Source organism: Muntiacus reevesi, chromosome 3, assembly GCF_963930625.1.
Source record: "Muntiacus reevesi chromosome 3, mMunRee1.1, whole genome shotgun sequence".
NCBI lineage: Eukaryota > Metazoa > Chordata > Mammalia > Artiodactyla > Cervidae > Muntiacus > Muntiacus reevesi.
In genome coordinates, this window is record NC_089251.1 from 269,335,177 (window position 1) to 269,350,726 (window position 15,550).

Genomic DNA, 15,550 nt, shown 5'->3' on the forward strand with positions numbered 1-15,550 from the left:
CATCCAACCATCTCATCCTCTGTTATCCCCTCCTCTTCCTGCCTTCAACCTTTGCCAGCACCAGGGTCTTTTCATATTAGTCAGCTCTTCAGATCAGGTGACCAAATTATTGGAGTTTGAGCTTCAAAATCAGCTCTTCCAATGAATATTCAGGACTGATTTCCTTTAGGATGGACTGGTTGGATCTCCTTGCAGTCCAAGTGACTCTCAAGAGTCTTCTCCAACATCACAGTTCCAAAGCATCAATTCTTTGGTGCTAAACTTTCTTTATAGTCCAACTCTCACATCCATACATGACTACTGGGAAAACCATAGCCTTGACTAGACAGACCTTTGCTGGCAAAGTAATGTCTCTGTTTTTTAATATGCTGTCTAGCTTGGTCATAATTTTCATCCAAGGAGTTAGCATCTTTTAATTTCTTGGCTGTAGTCACCATCTGCAGTGATTTTGGAGCCCAGAAAGATAAAGTCTACCACTGATTCCACTGTTTCCCCATCTATTTGACATGAAATCATGGGACCGGATGCCATGAACTTTGTTTTCTGAGTGTTGAGCATTAAGCCACATTTTTCACTCTCCTCTTTCACTTTCATCAAGAGGCTCTTTAGTTCTTCTTCACTTTCTGCCACAAGGAGGGTGTCATCTGCATATCTGATGTTATTGATATTTCTCCCAGGAATCTGGATTCCAGCTTATGCTTCATCCAGCCCAGGGTTTCTCATGATGTACTCTGCATATAAGTTAAATAAGGAGGGTGACAAGATACAGCCTTGACGTACTCCTATTCCTATTTGGAACCAGTCTGTTGTTCCATGTCCAGTTCTAACTGTTGCTTCCTGACCTGCATACAGGTTTCTCAACAGGCAAGTCAAGTGGTCTGGCATTCCCGTCTCTTTCAGAATTTTCCAGTTTGTTGTGGTCCACACTGTCAGAGGCTTTGGCATAGTCAGTAGAGCAGAAATAGATGTTTTTCTGGAACCCTCTTGCTTTTGTGACGATCCAGCAGATGTTGGCAATTTGATCTCTGGTTCCTCTGCCGTTTCTAAAACCAGCTTGAACATCTGGAAGTTCATGGTTCACATATTGTTGAAGCCTGGCTTGGAGAATTTTGAGCATTACTTTACTAGTGTGTGAGATGAGTGCAATTGTGCAGTACTTTGAGCATTCTTTGGCATTGCCTTTCTTAAGGATTGGAATGAAAACTGACCTTCTTCAGTCCTGTGGCCACTCAATTTGCTGGCCTACTGAGTGCAACACTTTGACAGCATCATCTTTTAGGATTTGAAGTAGCTCAGCTGGAATTCCATCACCTCCACTAGCTCTGTTCATAGTGATGCTTCCTAAGGCCCACTTGACTTCACATTCCAGGATGTCTGGCTCTAGGTGAGTGAGCACACCAAGGTGGTTATCTGTGTTGTGAAGATCTTTTTTTGTACAATTCTTCTGTGTATTCTCGCCACCTCTTCTTAACAACTTCTGCTTCTGTTAGGTAAATACCATTTCTGTCCTTTATTGAGCCCATCTTTGCAAGAAATATTCCCTTGGTATCTCTGATTTTCTTGAAGTCATCTCTAGTCTTTCCCATTCTATTGTTTCCCTCTGTTTCTGTGCACTGATCATTGAGGAAGACTGCCTTATCTCTCTTTGCTATTCTTTGGAACTCTGCATTCAAATTGGTGTATCTTTCCTTTTCTTGTTTGCTTGTGGCTTCTCTTCTTTTCTCAGCTATTTGTAAAGCCTCCTCAGACAGCTATTTTGCCTTTTTGCATTTCTTTTTCTTGGGGATGGTCTTGATCCCTGTCTTCTGTACAATGTCATGAACCTCCGTCCATAGTTCATGAGGCACTCTGTCTGTCAGATCTAGTTCCTTAAATCTATTTCTCACTTCCACTGTATAGTCACAAGGGATTTGACTTAGATCAACAAAAATTTACAACAAAAGTCACTGTTGTAAAACTGATATCACCCAACACATTAATAGAGCTACATAGAAGAAAAATATTATCATGCCGAAGGTGATGAAAAGACGCCTTAAAAACTCAATGCCCATTCTTACTGAAAATACTGGATATAAAAGCACACTTTTTAAACACAATATATTTCAGACCCACAATAAGCCAACACCACCCGATGAGGAAATACTAGATATACTATATTACTAGAGTCAGGGAAAGCCCCATTTTTACCACTGTTACTCATTTTTATCAGTCAACACAGAGAATGAAATTAGAAAGGAATACTACTGGTAGGGGTACAATTAAATAACTAGAATATCCAAAAGAACCAACTAAATATTACTACAACAAGATAATCTAGTAGTTTAGTCAAGTACAAATCATAAAGAAATCTTTCCTTTATATGTACAAAGAGAAACCAGATAAACGATAAAATGAAAGAAAAGATCTTATCTATAATTTTTAAAAAGACAGGTATAAACTGAATAAAGAGTTCAAAACATGTATGAGAAAAACTATGGAACACTTCTGAGAGACACAAAGGTAGATTTCAACAAATGGAAAGACATATCTTGCTTCTGTACTAAAGATTCAGTAGCATAATGATGTTCTTTCTCCCTGAGTTAATTTTACATGGTCCCCAAATAAATACTATATAAATTTTTTTTTTATTTTGTTTGCTACAGCTAGACAACTGGAAAGAAAAAACAAGCAAAAAAAAGGGAAAATATGAAGGGAAGAGCAAGAGTATTCCTATGACATATTAAATAATTGCTGCAAAGCCATTATAAGTAAAAGAGTACGAAGTCAAATGTACTGTATCAGTAAGCTAATTTCTTAGCTCTTATCATTATACTATGGATATATAAGATGTTAACATTAGGAGAAACTAACTGAAGGGTACATAGGAACTCTCTTATTTTTCTCTTTTATAAGTACAAAGTCATTTAAAAATAAAAAGACTTTAAAAAGCTATGATACTGGCAGATCAACCAAGGGAACACATTTTTTTAAATTCCAGAAGTATATGAAAAGTTAGTCATAGTAAAGGTAGCATCTCAAAGACATGTAAGAAGATGAACTTGAAATAAGCGGCAAGCATATGACCCAGCAATCCCACTTCTGGGCATACACACCGAGGAAACCAGATCTGAAAGAGACACGTGCACCCCAATGTTCATCGCAGCACTGTTTATAATAGCCAGGACATGGAAGCAACCTAGATGCCCATCAGCAGACGAACGGATAAGGAAGCTGTGGTCCATATACACCATGGAATATTACTCAGCCATTAAAAGGAATTCATTTGAATCAGTTCTACTGAGATGGATGAAATTGGAGCCCATTATACAGAATGAAGTAAGACAGAGAGATAAAGAACATTACAGCATACTAACACATATATATGGAATTTAGAAAGATGGTAATGATAACCCTATACGCAAAACAGAAAAAGAGACACAGATGTACAGAACAGACTTTTGGACTCTGTGGGAGAAGGCGAGGGTGGGATGTTTCGAGAGAACAGCATCGACACATGTATATTATCTATGGTGAAAGAGATCACCAGCCCAGGTTGCATGCATGAGACAAGTGCTCGGGGCTGGTGCACTGGGAAGACCCAGAGGGATCGGGTGGAGAGGGAGGTGGGAGGGGGGATCGAGATGGGGAACACATGTGTATCCATGGCTGATTCATGTCAATGTATGACAAAACCCACTACAATACTGTAAAGTAATTAGCCTCCAACTAATAAAAATAAATGAAAAATAAATAAATAAATAAGTGGCAAGGGCAGCCATGAGGAAGCATAAGACGGCACCTATCTCTCAAACTGCACATTAGGGTAAGTTATAGAAGAAACAGGGGTTCAAGTGCTAACAACATCACATGGCATTTAAATTACAGAAGAGAGTTGTGTTTGTAATTAAAAATACTTAAATGGAACATACCCTCTTCCAAGGAGGCTATTATAGAGCAACGAACATTTTAATTTCAACTTATTTGTGAAAGGGTAAGGCACATGGAAGGCTTGTTGGACCTCTGAAATGATTATGTCTATTACTACAATAGGGTTAATAAATCAAGTTCTTAGGTTATATCAAACAAATGGGACAGGTTTTTACTGGGAAAAAAGCATAACTACTTTTAATTAAACAGGATACATCCATGAAGTGGAATATTACACTGGCATTAAAAATGAGGTTGATGTATAAACAAACAAAAAGAAGAGAGAAAACAAGAGAGTACAGATCACTACGTCTCATACGGTTCATCCTGTTTTAGTAAAAAATAAAAGGGTTGTAAAAAGATAAAAATGTCATTGAGAAAAAGTACACTGACTGCCTCTGGAAAGGTCTCAGCTCTGCTGAGAAGATGACTTCCTTTTCATTGTATACGTTTTTGTAAAGTTTGAAGCTCAGAGCAAAAGGTTAGTTTCTTTAAAAGATTGAATATTAGAGACAGACAAGATCCCAAATATATAAAGTGAACACAGTTTAAAGGTGGGGGGAATTGACTCAAGAAAGGAATAGATAATCTTAATAGTTCTACAACTACTGAAAGCTAGAGGAGTTTAAATGTTTCCCCTTTCCTCTGTCCAACACACACAAAAATACCAGATTCAAATGGCTTTATAAACACCTTCTACCAAACATTTGAGAAATGCATCATTCCAACCTTAACAAAATTAAATTATGTCATAGAAGATAATTAGATACAATTGTATTATGTAATTCATGTGGCATTAAGTGAAAATGCAGCATTATCAAATTATTAATACACAAATATTTATAACTAGATAACATATATTATAAATATTTTGTTAAATTATATAAATTATGATAGTTGTATAATTTATATAATCTAATAATTATATAAATTTATTAAATGACAGTGATCATAATAATTATGAATTAAAGTTAAATACATACTGTATTTGTAATATGATACTATCTAGCCAACTAGCCTTGTCTTTTTTTAAATGAACTATGTATGTGCACAGAGAAGACTGAAAGATCACTAAAATGTCAAGGGTCTTCCCTGGGTGTAGAAATGATAAAAATCGTGATTTTTCTAAATTTTATAACACTTCTACCAACTAACACACATTATTTCTGTATTTTTTCCTCCAAAAGTTAAGTACCTCTAGTTTGGACACAATTTGAAATCATCACATTTGAAGGAGAAGAAAAGTAAGGGAGCCAAAGGCAGATTCAGGTACATATATAAATTGTGGGGGAGCCTTTCTTAATACAAATTAATTCAAAATTGCTAGTGCTACTGCAAAAGGGCACAGGAACTCCAATTAAAGATTACTATTCACATACATAGAAAACTGACGCTCAAAGAAATTTCAAGGTTAATTCAGGTCCACCCACAGTGAAGTGGCAAGCCAGTGTTGGTCAAATCCTCATGAGCAGATCATGCTAGACCACCTACCTAGATATACGTACAGTAGGTGCTCTGTATCCTTGGGTTCTCCATTCAACCACTGTGGATTCAACCAGCCACGGGTCAAAACTATACAGAAAAGATCTGGGGAAAGTTCCAAAAGACAAAACTTGCATTTGCCAAGCAGCCTGGCAACTACTTACATAGCACTTACAAGGTTATTATAACAAACCTAGAGACGACTTAAAGTATAATGGGAGGGATATATGTAGACTATATGTAAATACTATACTGTTTTATATTAATGAAAGGGACTTGAGCATCTCTGGGTTTTGATATCCTCCAAGGTCTCAGAACCAACCACTCACAGTTACTAAACGATGACTGTGTTATCTCCCAGAGCAGCTTGTTTCTCCTTCAGAGTCTCATGATTCCTAAAAAGTTACGTGTTCAGTTTGCATTCCCACCAACAGTGTAAGAGGGTTCCCTTTCCTCCACACTCTCTCCAGCACTTATTGCCTGCAGACTCTTGGATAGCACCCATTCTGACTAGCGTGACATGGTACCTCATTGTGGTTTTGATTTGCATTTCTCTGATAATGAGTGATGTTGAGCATCTTTTCATGTGTCTGTTAGCCATCTGTATGTCTTCTTTGGAGAAATGTCTGTTTAGTTCTTTGGCCCATTTATTGATTGGGTCTTTTATTGTTCTGGAACTGAGCTGCAGGAGTTGCTTGTATGTTTTTGAGATTAATTCTTTGCGAGTTGCTTTGTTTGCTATTATTTTCTCGCATTCTGAAGGCTGTCTTTTCACTGTTGGTGGGAATGCAAACTAGTACAGCCACCGTGGAGAACAGTGTGGAGATTCCTTAAAAAACTGGAAATAGAACTGCCATACGACCGAGCAATCCCACTGCTAGGCATACACACCAAGGAAACCAGAATTGAAGGAGACATATGTACTCCAATGTTCATCGCAGCACTGTTTACAATAGCCAGGACATGGAAGCAACCTAGCTGTCCATCGGCAGACGAACGGATAAGAAAGCTGTGGTACATATATACAGTGGAATGTTACTCAGCCATTAAAAAGAATGCATTTGAATCAGTTCTAATGAGGTGGATGAAACTGGAGCCTATTTATACAGAGTGAAGATAGAAAAACACCAATACAGTGTACTAACGCATATACATGGAATTTAGAAAGACGGTAACGATGACCCTATCTATATGCGAGACAGCCAAAGAGACACATGCGTGAAGAACAGACTTTTGGACTCTGGGGGAGAAGGAGAGGGTGGGATGATTTGAGAGAATAGCATTGAAACATGTATATTATCATATGTGAAACAGATCACCCGGACAGGCTTGATGCATGAGGCACGGTGCTCAGGGCTGGTGCACTGGGATGACCCAGAGGGATGGGATGGGGAGGGAGGTGGGAGGGGGGTTCAGGATGGGGGACACATGTACACCCATGACTGATTCATGTCAATGTGCTGCAAAACACACTACAACACTGTAAAGTAATTAGCTTCCAATTGAAATAAATTAATTAATTACCAAAAGAAGTTACGTGTTCAGTTATTATCATCCTAGCACCTAGCGCTGCTCAATAAGCATTTATTGAGTGAATACATTTCTTAAATAATCAGAATAAGTGAAAACAAAAAATCTCAAACAGCTTAGACAGTATCAATAAATTCTCTTGACCCACAACTTTTTATCAATGAGTAACCACAGCTTTCTCTGGAAGATATCTAGAACAAAATCTCTTCAAATGCAAGAGGCATTTCCACATTTTTATGTTCAGTTAGTTAAATAACTAAAACTAAAGATAAACAGTTTCGGGTTGTCTTATGGAGTATGGCTAATCTATCAGGCGTCACTATCAAGGTAATCCTTGAAGGTAGGCATACAAGTAAAGGTAAAAGAAATTTAAAAACTGGAATGACTCAAAAATTAACTCTGTCAGAGTTAATTCTGCTTCACTGCTCTTATATGATATTAAAGACGTCAAACATGTATGCCCTGGTGTTACGGTAGTGAATACGCTATATTACATGGTAAGAAGGACTTGGCAGATGTAACTAAAGTTATTAATTAGCAGACTTTAAAAAAAAGGAGACAAGATTCACTGTCACTCGTTTGGCACTTTCTCTGCATGCCATATGGTAGCCTGCAACCCTAAAGAAGGAACACACTCTAAAGAATGAGCTTACATGGGGAAGATGAGCCCCAGAGCACTGTGACCCTTGCCCTAAAGCTCAGAACAATGGCAAAGTTTGTTTTGGCTCTGTTTGGCTGACATTTATCCAATGCTGGCATTGAAAATATCTGCTTTAGTTAAGACCAGTATGGATGCAATAAAGAACCATGTAGTGACATGAGAAAAAAGATCTTCATAACCCACATAATCACGATGGTGTGATCACTCACCTAGAGCCAGACATCCTGGAGTCCGAAGTCAAATGGGCCTGAGGAAGTCTCACTATGAACAAAGCTAGTGGAGGTGATGGAATTCCAGTTGAGCTGTTCCAAATCCTAAGAGATGATGCTTGCTGTCAAAGTGCAGCACTCAGTATGCCAGCAAATTTGGAAAACTCAGCAGTGGCCACAGGACTGGAAAGGGTCAGTTTTCATTCCAACCCCAAAGAAAGGCAATGCCAAAGAATGCTCAAACGACCACACAATTGCACTCATCTCACACGCTAGTAAAGTAATGCTCAAAATTCTCCAAGCCAGGCTTCAGCAATACGTGAACCGTGAACTTCCAGATGTTCAAGCTGGTTTTAGAAAAGGCAGAGGAACCAGAGATCAAATTGCCAACATCTGCTGGATCACCGAAAAAGCAAGAGAGTCCCAGAAAAACATCTATTTCTGCTTTGTTGACTTGCCAAAGCCTTTGACTGTGTGGATCACAACAAACAGGAAAATTCTGAAAGAGACGGGAATACCAGACCACCTGACCTGCCTGTTGAGAAACCTGTATGCAGGTCAGGAAGCAACAGTTAGAACTGGACATGGAAAAAACCAAAAAACAACAAACAAACAAAAAATGAACTGGACATGGAACAACAGACTGGTTCCAAATAGGAAAAGGAGTATGTCAAAGCTGTACATTGTCACCCTGCTTATTTAACTTATGTGCAGAGTACATCATGAGAAATGCTGGGCTGGAGGAAGCACAAGCTGGAATCAAGACTGCCGGGAGAAATATCAATAACCTCAGATATGCAGATGATACCACCCTTATGACAGAAAGTGAAGAAGAACTAAAGAGTCTCTTGATGAAAGTGAAATAGAGGAGAGTGAGAAAGCTGGCTTAAAGCTCAACATTCAGAAAACGAAGATCATGGCATCCGGTCCCATCACATCATGACAAACAGATGAGGAAACAGTGGCTGACTTTATTTTTCTGGGCTCCAAAGTCACTGCAGATGGTGATGGCAGCCATGAAATTGAAAGACGCTCACTCCTTGGGAGGAAAGTTATGACCAACCTATACAGCATATTAAAAAGCAGAGACATTACTTTGTCAACAAAGGTCCGTCTAGTCAAGGCTATGGTTTTTCCAGTGGTCATGTACGGATGTGAGAGTTGGACTATAAAGCAAGCTGGGCACCGAAGAATTGATGCTTTTGAACTGTGGTACTGGAGGAGACTCGAGAGTCCCTTGGACTGCAAGGAGATCCAACCAGTCCATCCTAAAGGAGATCAGTCCTGGGTGTTCATTGGAAGGACTGATGCTGAAGCTGAAACTCCAATACTTTGGCCACCTGATGTGAAGAGCTGACTCATTTGAAAAGACCCTGATGTTGGGAAAGACTGAGGGCAGGAGGAGAAGGGGACGATGGAGGATGAGATGGTTGGATGGCATCACCAACTCGATGGACATGGGTTTGGATGGACTCTGGGATTTGGGGATGGACAGGAAGGCCTGGTGTGCTGCAGTTCATGGGGTCGCACAGAGTCAGACACGACCGAGTGACTGAACTGAGCTGAACTGAGAGACATGAGAAAGTTACCTTGTAACTTGTAAGGAATAACTCTTACAACCACAGTCAAACTCCTATGATTCAAGTAGGCCAATTCCAGAGCACTATGGTCCTGGACATTTTGACATGGACTTTCCTTGAGAATGGAGGTCACTTCCGTCTTGTTTTTATGTGGCTTTTGGATTAAAATCTTTGCTTGCTCAGCAATACACATCAGTGCCTAGTACTGTGCTGGTTGTATGGTACACTCTCAATAAAGGAGGGGGAGCGTGGCCCTGAGTGGGCCCAATGTAATCACATGAACCCGTAAATGCGGGGCTTCCCTGGTGGCTCAGTAGTAAAGAACTCGCCTGCCAATGTAGGAGATGCAGGTTTGATCCCTGTGTGGGGAAGATGCCCTGGAGAAGGAAATGGCAAGCCACTTCAGTAGCCTTGCCTGGGAAATCCCACAGACAGAGGAGCCTGATGGGCTACAGTCTATGGGGTTGCAAAGTCAAACACAACTTATCGACTAAACAACAATTCTCAGGCTTCGAAATTAAATTAGAATAAATTTCAAATCCCTTACCTCTGCTTACAAGACTGTATAACCTACCTCCTGCTTCCATTCCCACCCTCTTCCCCCACCTCCCCCGTTCTTTCCTCTCTCTAATGCCTTTGCACTGTGTGTCTTTCAGTTCGAGAACTCTGCTCCCAAATCTTCAAATGACTGCTCCACTGTTATCGTTCAGCTTTGGCATAAATGTCACATCTTCAAAGAGATCTTCCATCGCCATCAAATCAACACTGGTACTGTCCTTAAACCTTCTATCATATACACTGTTTTCTCCTCAAAACATTTAACATCTAAAAGGCTCTAGGCATCTATCCGTTTATTTAATTTTGTCTCCCTCATTATCATTCCCAAACTAGAACATAAATTTCATGAGGATAGGGACCTGGATTCTCATGCACTGCTGTTGCCTTCACACCTACAACAGTGTTTGGGGCACAGCAGACATCCAATAACACTGCTGAATGTATGAATGTAGATGATACAAAGAGGAGTAAGATATCAACTTACAAATGTGCACAGGAAAAGTTTTAATACGAGGTAACATCTGTACCAAAGGATGAGAGATTTGATAATTTCTGGCTAGGCAATCAAGAATGAGTTCAGAGAGAAAGTAGCAAGAGAAGTAGCCTTTAAAGATATTTAGGAATTTTAGGGCAGTTTTACATTTTGTCTGGTAGGCTAAAAACTTTAGACATCTTCTTATAGGCAATGAAAAATACAGACATTTCAAATAAGGAAGGATACATGATTATGGCAAGATTTACAAAAGTTAATAGAACCAGTTGATATTTCTTACTTTAGAGAAGAAATAACCAAGCATTATATGCATATACTACTAATTTATAGTTAAAACTAATGACCAAAGACTTTTTCAATTGAAAAACATGACAACAGGAAAAAAAAAAACACAAAATTTTACACTCTATAATAAACTTAATTGTTTTAATTAGTCTTATTTTGACAATTTTGACAGCATACTTACTAATTTATGTTTTTAATAAGACAAAGAACTAAAAAATCACCTCTGACAATCATTTTACCAAATTAAAAAATATTCAAACATCTCCTCGTTAGTAAAGGAAACGTTTTTTCTAAATTCTTAATGTGCTCTAATCTGATAAAATTCCACTTTCTGGTCATCCAATGTTTTAAGCAATCTTTCGTCTGGGGAAAAAAAAATCAAATTCTGATTAATTTTTTTTTAATAAATGTTTAAAGCAGAATTTTATGTCTCCCCATGTGTCTTTTTAAAATCATGTCTTGTTGTCTTGTTTAATGTTTTCAGCTTTGATCTTTACTAAAAACCTAAAACAGCTATAACACTGCTCCCAAAGGTACAATTTACAATACAAACTTAGAAACCCTCCTCCATAAAGATGAGATGTCAACACTAAAGAGTTCAGGGACTTAAATTACCAAAACAGCACCAAATGTTTACGGTATCACTGTGAATTCAAGAAAAAGGAGCACACAGAATGAGTTTTTAAAAAATAGCCTTTTTTCCAAAACACAATTAAAACTACCATCACCTTAACATTTAAAATACTTAGATCACTTGGCCAATCATTTTATCAGTTTATAGCACACAAAAGAGCCCTGGAAATACATTTGATTTGATAAGAAAAAGTCCAATTTTTAAATTGACATTAAAGACAAAATCTACTGTATATGCAAGAATAAATTTATGGCGTAACAATGATGTTTATTTATTAGAACCTCAAACCAAATATTTGGGTCAAGACTTTTATTCTTACACGGTATCCTCAAGTTCTTACCTTGGATGAGAAAACAATGACCTTTTCAATACCCGATATACTGAAGATAGCATTGCCTAATACTACCATTTCCTGCTTTTTTTAATGTCGTCCCTCCCTCCTGCTTTATGCTGAATTTTAGCATGTAAGGCAATGTATAGCCTATGAAATTATTTCATTTCTGAGTATCTGAAGATAAATGTTTTCTATTACAGGGTAAACAATCCAAATTTATTCTTAAGTAAAATGACAAAACCAAATCTACCTGGCATTACTGGATTGTGTCAATCAAATCAGAAACCTCTGGGTCACTTGCACTACTCAGAGTAGATCTAATACACAGATTCATTTTAGGGATTGAGAGAATGAATCACAGTAAGAGTTCAACATGAACACTTCACACTATGAAAGTGAAAGAGAGAAAGGAAAATCAAGGCAAACTAACAAATTTAATTCCTTCTTTCAATATAGATAAATATTTTTAAAACTGAAACTTATATTTACTTCATAAATCTTTAAAAAAACTTTCTTTGCCAAGTCCCGTAAGATCGGTAGAATTGTAGTGCTTCTACACTGCTTCTCTTCTATTAAAATAGAAAAAGCAGCACTGCTTCTATCAAAGATCAATACCCTAACGTGGGCATGGAGTCCAACTACTCCTGTCTTTGCAAGAAAACCACTGACTAACCTCTCTCTCTCCCGTATAGTCAGTTTCTCCTCTTCTACTGAACCACTATCATGAACAAATGTGCTCTATTATTACACATCTTAAGAAATTCCTCAGGACTTCCCGATAGCTCAGATGGTAAAGAATCTGACTGCAATGCAGGAGACCTGGTTTCGATCTCTGGGCCAGGAAATTCCTCTCCTGACCTCAGCTCCCCTTCACCTCCCCCACCCCACCAATTACATATGACCATTTCTTTGTTCTACTCACAGCAAAACTTCTTCATCTAGTGGCCTTCATTTCCTATCTCTATTTTCTCACCTTTAATTTACTCTTTAACCCACCCTAATCCTAAACAATCTCCTGAAACTCAATTGTCAAGGTCACTAATGACTACCCAGTGGCCTAATTCCATTGCCTCATCTTAGTACAGTAACCTCTTCAGGAACATTAGACCAAGCAGACCACTCTCTTCTACTTGAAGTAGATGTCTTCTCTTGTCCTCTACTTGTTCTTCTGGCTTTCCTCCTCCCTCTGATTTCCTCTATTGGTTTGTTTTGTCTCTTCAGGCGTCTTCTAAAACATGAGTGCCTGAGGACTTGTACCAGGACTGCTTTCTCTCGTTTTCTCACCTACTCCCAAGGCTTTAACGTCAATAACCTCAGACATGCAGATGACACCACCTTTATGGCAGAAAGTGAGGAAGAACTAAAGAGCCTCTTGATGAAAGTGAAAAAGTTGGCTTAAAGCTCAACATTCAGAAAACTAAGATCATGGCATCTGGTCCCATCACTTCATGGCAAATAGATGGGGGAGCAGTGGAAACAGTGGCTGACTTTATTTTGGGGGGCTCCAAAATCACTGCAGATGGTGATTGCAGCCATGAAATTAAAAGACGCTTGCGCCTTGGAAGGAAAGTTATGGCCAACCTAGACAGCCTATTAAAAAGAAGACATTATTTTGCCAACAAAGGTCCGCGTAGTCAAGGCTATGGTTTTTCCAGTGGTCATGTATGGATGTGAGAGTCGGACTATAAAGCAAGCTGAGCGCCGAAAAATTGATGCTTTTGAACTGTGGTGTTGGAGAAGACTCCTGAAGAGCCCCTTGGACTGCAAGGAGATCCAACCAGGTCATCCTAAAGGAGATCAGCCCTGGCTGTTCATTGGCAGGACTGATGCTGAAGCTGAAACTCCAGTACTTTGGCCACCTCATGCAAAGAGTTGACTCATTGGAAAAGACCCTGATGCTGGGAGGGATTGGGGGCAGGGGGAGAAGGGGAAGACAGAGGATGGGATGGTTGGATGGCATCACTGACTCGATGGACATGGGTTTGGGTGGACTCCAGGAGTTGGCGATGGACAGGGAGGCCTGGCGTGCTGCAGTTCATGGGGTCGCAAAGAGTCGGACACGACTGAGTGACTGAACTGAACTGAATGATGTTAAATCTCAAATTTAAATCCTAACCCTCTTCTGTGAATATCCAACTATCTATCTGATATTTCACTTGGATACATTTAAAATAAACAGATACCTGATTCACAAATTTCCTGGCCCTCTCCCTATGAGATTTAAATCTTCAAATACCTACTCCTCTGAAGATTTCTGTCACAAAGAATACAGGGACAATTTTTTTTTCTTCTCTTACAGGGGCAGCCTTGCTCTTCCACACTATTACAGCAGCCTGAGTATGTATGTGCTAAGTCACTTCAGTCGCGTCTGACTCTTTCGACCCTATGGACAGTAACCCACCAGGCTCCTCTGCCCATTGGATTCTCCAGGCAAGAATGCTGGAGTGGGTTGCCATGTCCTCCTCCAGGGGATCTTCCCAACCCAGAGATTGAACCTACGTATCTTACATATCCTGCCCTGGCAGGTGGGTTCTTTACCACTCACACCACCTTATTTTGTGAAGAGTATAGTCAGAATTCATTATTTTCTGAATAAAAATGCCCTATATACAGTGAGGGTTCTGAATGACACCTGGATCCAATGGCTAGATTAAAGCAGTAACATCAATAGATAAGGCAGGCAAGATCTCAGCACCACATTAAAGCTCGAGGATGTATTCTACAATTTCTAAGAGGAAGCCAGAATACTAATTCTTTAGATATTCCCAGATTACGTGAATGTTGTTCTTATCAGGCATCAAATACAACAAAAAATAAATCACTGTGAAAACGTTGGCAATCAAACAGGCATTTTCCTGAGCAATGCATAATAGAAAAGTATGCAGCACCCTAAAAGCATTACTTTTTTGAATAAATTCACCTTGAGATTACCAAAAACAGCAGTTGTAAGATCGCTGATCCAATGCTTATTTAAATGGGGAGTGGCACCAGAGCCACTTTCAAAGACTATCCTTAAAAATCTTTAAATTCTGATATGCAAGCTTTAGCACAGTGTTCACCTATGCTGAACAGAGCTGACCTGAGTGACCAGTGGCTTCCCAGTGGCTCAGCGGTGAAGAATCCACCTGCCAATGCAGGAGACGCAGGAGACTCGAATTCGGTCCCTGGGTCAGAAGATCCCCTGGAAGAGGACATGGCAACCCACTCCAGTATTCTTGCCTGGAGAATCCCAAGAGCAAAGGAGCCTGCTGGGCTACTGTTCACAGGGTCACAAAGAATTGAACATGACTAAGCACACATGAGTGACCAATAAAACATTGCAGAAGCGTGTGACTTCTGAGGCTACGTCACTGTAAGACACTGTGGCTTCTACCCTGGTCCCTTGGATTGCTTACTGTGGAGCCAGCCTCTGGGTTATCAGGACACTCAGGCCACTCAGGTAACCTTATGGAAAGGTCAACATTTGGGTCCCAGGATGGCCTTTCCATAAGGTTACCTGAGTGTCCTTACAATGACTACCAACTTGCCAGCCAGATGAGTGAGTGAATGACCCCGGAAGCCGATCCTCTAGCCCTACTCAGCACTTGTTGCTCATGTAGACAGAGAATAAGCAAAATACACAGATTCTTTCACCTTACTGTAATCCATAACAGAAATTCCTCCTAACCACCCCCTTGAATAACTAGCAAATGAGCCATCCTTGTCAGAATTTCCCCAATTATCTTAACCACGGGACCACTTCTGTTAAAGCCCAAACCAGTAGGATTTCGAAACTGAAGGACTGGCTAATCAGACTGAAGCAGAAAGCTGTTTATCCTCTTCCAGTATCTGCTTTGTAACTTTTGAAGTAAAAAAAAAAACTGTTCTGGAGCTTGAAT